This window comes from Arachis ipaensis, chromosome B02, assembly GCF_000816755.2.
Source record: "Arachis ipaensis cultivar K30076 chromosome B02, Araip1.1, whole genome shotgun sequence".
In the NCBI taxonomy this organism is placed as follows: Eukaryota; Viridiplantae; Streptophyta; class Magnoliopsida; order Fabales; family Fabaceae; genus Arachis; species Arachis ipaensis.
In genome coordinates, this window is record NC_029786.2 from 10,897,868 (window position 1) to 10,908,074 (window position 10,207).

Here is a 10,207-nt window from a genome sequence, read left to right on the forward strand (position 1 = left end):
ATCGCATAAGGTGGATACTACAATGAAGATGGCAAAAATATCTTCTCATGGAGATGCTTTGGTTAAAAGTGTGGTTTATTTATTTAGCCACACTTTAAACAAAAATAACACTTTTATAAATATCAAAATCTAACCATACAATCCATCATCCAAAGGTCAAAAAGAAATATATTCACATAAAGACAATTATAAAATCTTCATTGTAGTATCCACCGTCGCATAATTCTCATATTCCACATTCTTTCCTTCATAGTAACCCTAACCTGAAGAGTCTATGGTTGAAGGAATGTCGCTATCTCAAAGAGTTGATGCCTCAAGAAATGATAGTTAAAGTTGAAAGCCGTTAGGGGTTGTTCCAAAGCTGAAAATCTTGAATCTAATAGACTTGCCTTATCCTGAGTATGTTGGATTTGAACAAGACGCAACACTTGAAAGGATAGAGTCATTGATTATTATAAAGAATTGTGGCAGTTCATATATGAAAACTATAGTACTTTCTTTTGTAAATCTCACTCACTTGAAATATTTGGAAGTGGTTGATTGTTATTGGTTAGAATGTTTAATTCGTTCAACAACTGCCAAAAGCTTGGATCGACTCAACACCATGAAGGATGGGAAAATATGTGCAATTGTAAGTAAAAGGTGGTTTGCATATTTACAAGAGGTGTTTATGATGTGAAAATTGCAGAAGGTGTGTTTCTTGAATCATGAATAAAATTTAGTTGTATTTCCTCAAAAAATGAGAGAACATATTTCTAATATGTCTTTAACCAATTAGTTCATATGTAATTTCTTTGTTTTTTTGTCAAAGTTGCAACAATGACATTTTTTATTCCGATCAATTTTGGTCTCCAACTAAGTTTCAAATTCTTATATATAATTTTTGTCAAGATTTCAACCAATCAGTTTATGCCCGAGAAGTTGGTATTTCTCTTTTTTTGTTGATTGATTGGGTAGTTCTACCGATAAATAAATTTAAGATAAACTGTGATGCCAGTTTTATGAAAGATATTGGTTCGCGAATTTTGGTTGTATCATCAGAAACTCAAATGACGAGTACATGAAATATTGTGTTGATCCTCTTCTATTTAATTCAGTTCTTAGAGGGGAGTTTTTTGCTATTTGACGGAGTTTGACTCTGGTTTAAAAAATGGGTTTTTGTTATGTTATTTATGAAATGAATTGTTTCGAAGCTGTTCTTCTTATACAAATTATAAATGCATCTTTTCATGTATTGGATATAGATATTGTAGAATAAATTTAACATATATTGATTAGAGACGAACGTGCTTCACTTAATTTAGTGCTGCATTTTGTTAATATTGTTGTTGACTCCTTAACAAAAAAAAACTGCAAGATATAATGCGTCTTACAAAAAATAAACTACTACTAAAGATATCAAAAGACTAATCCAAGAGGATATAGAAAAACTGTCAATTTTTTAGTTGGAGAGTTTGTTGTTTATTTTTTATTTTTTATTTTTTATTTTTTGTCAGACACAAAAAAAAAATGTAATTTAATTTCTTTTTCTTTTGGACTCATAGTATATTTCTCAATGGAAGAAAATCAATTCCCTTTTAAAATACTAGAATTTGCTCAATTAACTAACTTTGATGCTTTTTATGTATTGTCACTGTACATTTTACCGTTATCCCAACGCTCTTGTCGTAATAACTAAAAAAAATTATAATAATAAATAAATAAATGAAATAGTAGGATCCATTTTTTGATATTTTTTTCTTCTTTTAATCCTAATCACACACTCATTTTCTCATTTTTACTCAACTAACACACCTATATATACACACACAATGAAAGAAAAGAAGAATAAAAAATAGGGAGGTAATAGAGATAATAAGGAAAAGGAAGAAGAAGAGACGAATGAAACACTCACTACAAAAAAAATGTTGAATATCGTTAAATTTATTGTCGGACATTAATGGTGAATTTACCGGTGAATTTGGTAATAAATTCATTGCGTAAAAAAATTATCATCAAATTTAGTTTTCTGACAGTAAATTTACTGGTAATAATTAGAGGGAAAAAAAAAAAGAAAAATTGGTGCGATTATTATCATCGAATTTACCAACCAATTTATCCGTCGGTAATTCGAATTAGTAGAATACTGCATTTTAGTCATTCGCAAAGCATTACAGTCAGATTTATCCGCTGATAAATCCAATGGTAATATTGCCCTAAATTTGAATTGCGAACTCTCTCCCCACTCATTTTTGAATTACTCTCTCTCTAACCTTCTCCTTTCTTTGTCTCTCTCTTTCTCTCCCTCTTTCTTTGTTTCTCTCTCAACAAACCACCTCCAGCAGCCCCTCCACCAGCGTCGGCTACCACCAATAGCGTTCAAAGACTATGCGGACTCCTTGCGTCTCGTTGGTTGCTTTATCACTGCCATCTTCGTTGCTCCGTCACTGTTGCTGCCGCCACTACTGCTATCGTTGTCGCTGCTGTGCTGCTCCATGTGTCGCTGGAGCTGCCTTCTTCCTCCCTCTAGGTATGTTGTCCTCCTCCTTCTTCCTACTAGTTTTTTTTAATTTATTTAAAAAAAACTCCTAATGTAGCCCTGCTAGTTGGTCACCGTCGCCATCACGCTAGAAAAGTCCTCTGTGTCGCCACTGTTTTCAGGTAACTCACCAATTAGTTTTGGGTAGTTAAACCCTAAATCCTAATTAATCTAATTTTAATTTGTTATGTATTAGAAAATTTGCAATTAGGATCTTTGTATTAGAGATTTAACTATTTTTCAAATTTTGTTCATGTATTAGTTTAAATTTAGAATTTTTTAATTTTATTTTGATTTATGCATTTTTTAATTCTATTTTGATGATTCTAGGTTTAAAATTTTATTTATAATTTTGATTTTTTATTTTGTTTTGATGATTCTGTGTTTATTATTCTGATTTCTGTTTATTGTTTCAATTTTTGTTTATTGTTCTGCAAGTGTAAGATCCCCAACTGCATTGTTCTAATTTCTGTTCTCGTATTGTTTGAGTTAATTTTTTTCTGAGTTAATTAGTTGATTGTTGTTAATTGTCTGAGTTAATTTTAACTTGTTTATTTTCTGAGTTAATTATTGGCTTATTGTTTATTGTTGTTAATTTTCTAAGTTTACTATTATCTGAGTTAATTATTTTTTGAGTTAATTAGTTAATTATTGTTAATTTTCTTAGTTAATCTTAACTTGTTTATTTTTTGAGTTAATTATTGACTTATTGTTTATTACTGTCAATTTTCTAAGTTTATTATTATCTGAGTTAATTGTTTTCTGAGTTAATTAGTTGATTGTTGTTAATTGTCTGAGTTAATTTTAACTTATTTATTTATTTTCTGAGTTAATTATTGACTTATTTTTTATTGTTGATAATTTTCTAAGTTTATTATTATCTAAGTTAATTATTTTTTGAGTTGTTAATTGTCTGAGTTAATCTTAACTTGTTTATTTTTTGAGTTAATTATTGACTTAGTGTTTATTGTGGTTAATTTTCTAAATTTATTATTATCTGAGTTAATTATTTTTTAGGTTAATTAGTTGTTTGTTGTTAATTGTCTAAGTTAATCTTAACTTGTTTATTTTGAGTTTATTGTTGACTTATTGTTTATTGTTGTCAATTTTTTAAATTTATTATTATCTGAATTAATTATTTTTTTGAGTTAATTAGTTGATTGCTATTAATTGTTTGAGCTAAGTTTAACTTGTTTATTTTCTGAGTTAATTATTGACTTATTATTTATTGTTGTCAATTTTCATGATCAATTTGGTCATCAGTTTAATATTTTATTATCAATTTGGTATATTGAAGAGAATGCGTTCCAGCTAAATAAAAAGAAACTTTGTATGTAATATATTATGAAAATAATACATCTAAAGTTATTCCACTAAGTACGCCCGTGCGTATTTTAAAAGAAAAAATAGAGTAAAGTTCATCTAATTAACGTTACCTACCTAGAAGATAAATTTCAAAAGTAGCTTTAGCAAATCCATCATGTGAACAAAATATAAAAAAATAAATAATGCTATATAATATTAATTAAGATCAAGACCCTGTTTTTCGTCGTGAACAAAATATAAAAAAAATAAATAATGCTATATAATACTAATTAAAATCAAGACTCCTGTTTCTCGTCATTTAGTTTATTTAAATCATAAAATATAATTCATCCTCTTCTTTTATACTTACTCTTTCTTATATTTTTGTTTTGTACAAATTAACATTCATTTCACATATTTTCTGTAACACCCTAACTTTTAGCACCTCATAATCGTACTAAAAGCCTAGGCGTCACGTATCTTTAAACCTTTTTATTTTATACTATCTTTATTTAATATTGAGCTTTCATGAATATGAATCGATACTTTAATTAAGAAATCGAAAGGAGACTTTATTTTAAATCACCTAACCATAAAAGTATATATTCACATAGCTTTATATAGACAGACTTATGTCAAAGAACCTCAATTACAAATTCTACCCCTCTAAAAACTAAAAACAATAAACGATGAGGGAAAAATAAATTCTAATAACTCAACTCGTGAATATAATCTGCTATACTCTTGTAACTCCGTGCTAAACCTTTGCACCTGTAGATGAAAGGGGTGAAAATACGGGGTAAGAATTAGGGAGTTCTTAGTAGGGTCGGGGTTAGAAGTTAACTTCATTTTAATACCATAGCCAACAGCAACTGGCTACAAAATACATTTAGACTTAACAAATAAAGGACACAGAAATCAAGCAATCATATAACACATCCACAATCACAAGAAACACACTCACAAACAAATATGCGCAAACAAGGATGATGCATGTCTATCCCTAGTGCAGGTAATAAGCTCATCTGTCGGTTTCGACCTACTCTCGACGTAACTTAGTAACCTTTGTCTGAGTTTGGTTTCCAGTGTCATAACCTCTGTAAGCAACCTCTGTCTTACAGGTGTGACTCTCTTGAGCCGATGTATGCAAACATAACCTCTGTAAGCAACCTCGGTCTTACAGGTGAGGCTTTTCTAGCCAATGTATGTATCGATAACCTCTGTAAGCAACCTCTATCTTACAGGTGCGACCATCCCCTTGGATTGGACGATGTATCTCTGGAAGCAAATCTTAGTGGACTCACCACCATATCTCTGCTCGTTTTCAGCAGGTAAACAATCATCTCAGCTCGTTCTTAGTGCCAACTAATATCTCTACTTATCTCCTTTTCTTTTTGTTCTTTCTTTCTTTTCTATTTTCTGCTCTCTTGTGGCAGAGGTTCTTTAGATTCTTTTAATCTTTTTTTTTCTTCTTCTTTTATTTTCCTTGTTTTAATACCAGGAATCATCTTCACACTCTTCCCTCCTCTCTCCCTAGATGTTTTATGACGGGTGGATCATAAGATTCTTAACTTAGGTTCATCTTTCTACAACTTTTAAGTAGGTTACTATTTAATTCTTCTATTCTGTGATAGTACAAATTACTAATATATAATATTTTTAAAAAATACTGTGATAATAATCTTAATAAATTAATAACAATAATAATAATTTTCTTTATTACTCAAAACTTATAACTTAAACTTTATTATTAAACTTTTATAAATTATTCTGAAACTTTGAGCTTAAAATATTTATACTTTTGTTCCGACATATTTTATAATTTATTAAAATACTCTTACATATAGTATAATTACCAAAATAACCTTGCATCTTTCATAAAATATCCATTTTACTCTTAAACTTTTTAATGATTACCCAAAACGTATATAATTACAAAACTAACTTCAATTTTTATTAAATTACTATTTCAATCTCAAATATAAATCTTAATTCCTTGATTATAACCGTATCAAAGGACTGAATCTCATTTCCAAAATTCTTCAAGTTTTTAGCTTGAGTTTTAAGTCCGTTTTTAAACTTCACTATTACTAATTTTTCACTGCTTTTTATTTAATCTCTCGGATATCAAACCTCATCAATTTTAGTCAATAATTCTCATTCACAACAGTCCCAAAATCATTAACTCCAGTTGTGCTGTTCTTCATGGTCAAACCAATTTATATTTTATTAAAATGTTAGTATATATATTATAATTACTAAAATAACCTTGAATCTTTTATAAAATATCTATTTTATCCTTGAACTTCTCAATTATTATCCAAAATACCCCAAACACATATATAATTACAAAACTAACTTCAATTTTTATTAAATTACTATTTCAATCTCAAATATAAATCTTAATTCCTTGATTATAACCGTATCAAAGGACTGAATCTCATTTCCAAAATTCTTCAAGTTTTTAGCTTGAGTTTTAAGTCCGTTTTTAAACTTCACTATTACTAATTTTTCACTGCTTTTTATTTAATCTCTCGGATATCAAACCTCATCAATTTTAGTCAATAATTCTCATTCACAACAGTCCCAAAATCATTAACTCCAGTTGTGCTGTTCTTCATGGTCAAACCACAATTCACAAGCAACAACAATAATTCAACAAAATTTCAACATAAAACTCAATCAAACTCAACAATAATCAATCAAACCAACATTTACTTATAAAATTCACACTTAATCATTATAAAGTTACCAAACCCTACCTCCGTATGAAATCAAACTAACGGGACCTCAGGAGAAGTTTTCTGACCGAGCTGTTGAAGAAGAAAACGTTAGGAATCGTTTGTGCCTCCTAGAACTCCGATTGGCCGAACTCAAGGAGAAGAGGAGCTACGACACCGTCAACTTCTACTGGACAAAAGTAATGCCAACGTGTAGCAGAAGAGAATACAAACACTTTTATCAGATTAGATTTTTTATTGGAGTTACAGATCTCAAGAAATCGAGTGCCGAAGGTTCATGGCTCATGAAGTTCCACATGGCCTTCTCTCTCCTTTTTTTCTTTCTTCTTGGTTCGGTTAAGGAGAGGAAATGAGATGTTGATAGTGAAGATTAATGAATAGGGGGGTTGTTTAGGTGTCAAGCTAGGCCACGTGTCAGTTTTTGAAGCTGCTGAGCCAGTGATTCAAGTTATAAATATGCTATACGAATAATTATGAAAATTGGATATATTAAAATACAAGTAATAATATATATGAGTTACTAATATAAATGACATTAGTAATATACGGTGAAGTATTAGCAAAGCTAAGTTCACCGAAGAGTACCGATATTTATCCATATCGGTGGATATCTAGCTCGATAATAAATTATTAACTAAACTTTACTTTTAAATTAAAAATATTAATTACTCAAATTAAAATATATATAATTTTTATTATTTATAAATTACTAAAATTATACTCTTAATTATGTAAAATATTTTATCATAATAAAAATATATATAAGAATCTAAATTTAATTGAACTCAAATAGTTATAAAATTAATTTAATTAGTTTTAATAAAATAATTTCTAAAAATAAGAAACTCCAATTAATAAAATAAATTATAACTCATTTATATTTACATTTTTCAAAAATGGGGATTGTTACATCTGTCGCAAGATTTGACCGGACACTTTAACTTCCCAAGTTCCCCATGGGCATGCATATATATGTGAATTTGAGCCTGGGTTGTCTCACCCATGGATAAATTGAGCTTGAAATTTTTTCCATGGATATTATTGAGCTTAGGGATACGCACACAAAGGGACTATCCAATGGTTAGCTACCAGGACATGTCGGGTTGGCTGTATAACTGACAGATTAGACTCATCAGCCATAGAATAGGCATGCATTATATGCATTTGCATATTTTTCTTGAGTGTGCATTATTTTGGTTTGGATAAATGATTAACCGTGTTTATCTGCTACTTGCTCTACTTGTTGTATCTATGTTCTATCTATGATTTATTTCTTTTGTTTGATTTGTATGTGAATGTTTATCTGAGAGACTCTCTTTAGTGGAGGCGTGATGAAGGTGGTTTCTGATATGTTGAAATGGAGATTGAGGCAGGATGGACTTGGTGTTGTTTTATTATCTTAATTTAGGAATTAGTTGGATAGGAGAGAGCGATGTAAGTTGGGTAGAAAGCCCTTAAGCACGTCTTGATCCTTTTTCATTTCTTTAAACTATTTACCTTATTAATTTGTAAACTAAAGGAGTTTCTTTATTACTTTTCAAAATAGGTTTTTCCATAAAGCCTTTCCAAAAAGTTATTTCCAGGATAAACTGTTTTTATAATGAAATTAATTCTATTTGTAAAAATTTCTTTGCTTTAATGATATTCCCTTTTTCTGCTGAGAACCTACGAGAATGATGTTCTTACTCCCCTACAGTTTCTTTTTCAGTGATAGGTTCGGAAGATTTGCCGCGAAGCCGCCACCGAACTATAGAGCCTTATATACATATATGTATTTTTAATTTCTGTATTTTGTCTAATCTTAGATTCTGTTTTTTCTTGTCATTTATTGTTTTGATTTTTAGAGGGGTAAGACTTGTATTTGAGAAGTTCTAAATAAGTTTATGTATTTACTGTTATATGGATATAATTATGTGATTAAGTGAATTAAAATAAAGACTTTCTAATTTCTTAATTAAGGATTCGATTTATATTCGTGAAGACTTAATATTAAATAATTATAATATGAAATTAACGGATTAGAGATAAGTAACACCTGAACTTTTAGTACGATCATCAGATGTTAAAAATAAGGGTGTTACACTAACCCAGGTAGTCAAATCCAGGCAGCAATAGTGTCAATGGAGGCTTCAGAAAGGTTGAATTCTAGTTTCCAAAACCTGATCATCAAGTAGGTATCAAGTATTTTCCAAGGCCCTTCAGTGAGTGCAAAGTCGAAGTCCTCTGAGCTAAAAAACTTGACCAAGAAAAGTTGTTTCCCAGTTCTATCATATCAATGCTCCCCTTTTTTCCCCACATAACTTCCAGGCACCGTTTAAGGGCTAACAGGGAGATCTTTTGCCCTAGCAGCTTGACAATGAGGGTGTCCTACCACTCCTTGAGCTCCATTTTCACTCCTTCTCGTATGACTAAATTCTATATTCCATTCGACAGCTTTTTTACTGTTATTTATGTGTCTTCATCACCATTCTCTTCTATGTCTGTGTCTTCACCATTGATAAATCCCATTTTTATGGTTTATCTTGTATGGAATTTAGCGGTTTTATCAATATTCTTTCACACTTATTCATATAAAATGCATGGTTTTGTGTCTCCTTTCTAACTTTGCTTAATGGTTGAAAACATGCTTCTTTGACCTCAATTATGCCACATTTTAATCCTCCTCTATTACCATTCGATGTCGTGACTTGTTTGTTGAGTGATTTCAAAGCTTACAGGGCAGGAAGGGCCTAGAAGAGAGGAAGGAAGCATGCATAAGTGGAAGGAGCATGAAAATTGGCGCTTTGGAGCACTAACACTGACGCACACGCGTGGCTCACGCGCACGCATGGATGCGTGTTGCTGGATTGGCGCGCAAGCAATTGTCGCGTTCACGTGGCTGGGCAAAATCTCCATCGACGCGTACGCATGCCTTGCGCCTACGCGTGGATCGTAAAATGCAGAGGTCACGCATACACGTGACGCTCGGCACATGACATTTGAAGTGAATTCGTGGCTGGCAATTTCACGTGACCTTCAGGTCCAAACCTGAAGCAATTTTGGTGCCAAAAGACTTAAGAGGACAAGGGATTGGGGGGAATACAAATTATAAAATTAATTTAATTACTTTTAATAAAATAATTTCTAAAAATAAGGAACTCCAATTAATAAAATAAATTATAACTTGTTTATATTTAGATTTTTAAAAAATGTGGGTCGTTACATTCTACCAACCTTACAAAAATTTTTGCCTAAAAAATTGATACAATAAAATAAATTCAAACTCTACTAAAAGAAAACAGGAATCACGAAGAATGATACAGGCAATGTCTAGAATGAATATTCGAAAAGATTCAAGTGAACATATACGATTATAATCAGGCAAAGATATACATGAATGATAAGGTATGGCTGAAAGAAACATTCAAATCACATTTTAAGGACAGAATATGAAACAAAGTATTCAAAATAAATCAATGAAAGAAGAGATGACACCAAGTCACACAACACAAATAAAGAGTATACGTCGAAACGAATCCTTAAAACTTAACTTCTAACGTTCCCAAATCCCGTAATTTGCGTTACCTATTGCTTCTATTTCGTCTATGATAATCCATTAGTGTTTTCATATATATATATATATATATATATATATATATGAATC

General features: G+C 30.5%; 1 long non-coding RNA gene across 1 annotated transcript in view; it reads left to right on the forward strand.

Moving 5' to 3' along the window:
- The window catches only part of LOC110267450, a 13,995-nt gene continuing 3,788 nt past the window's right edge, over nt 1-10,207 (forward strand). Inside the window, exons 1-2 of the long non-coding RNA XR_002355091.1 lie at nt 1-214; nt 8,811-8,817. This is a non-coding gene — a long non-coding RNA (uncharacterized LOC110267450). The remainder of the gene's footprint in view (nt 215-8,810; nt 8,818-10,207) is intronic.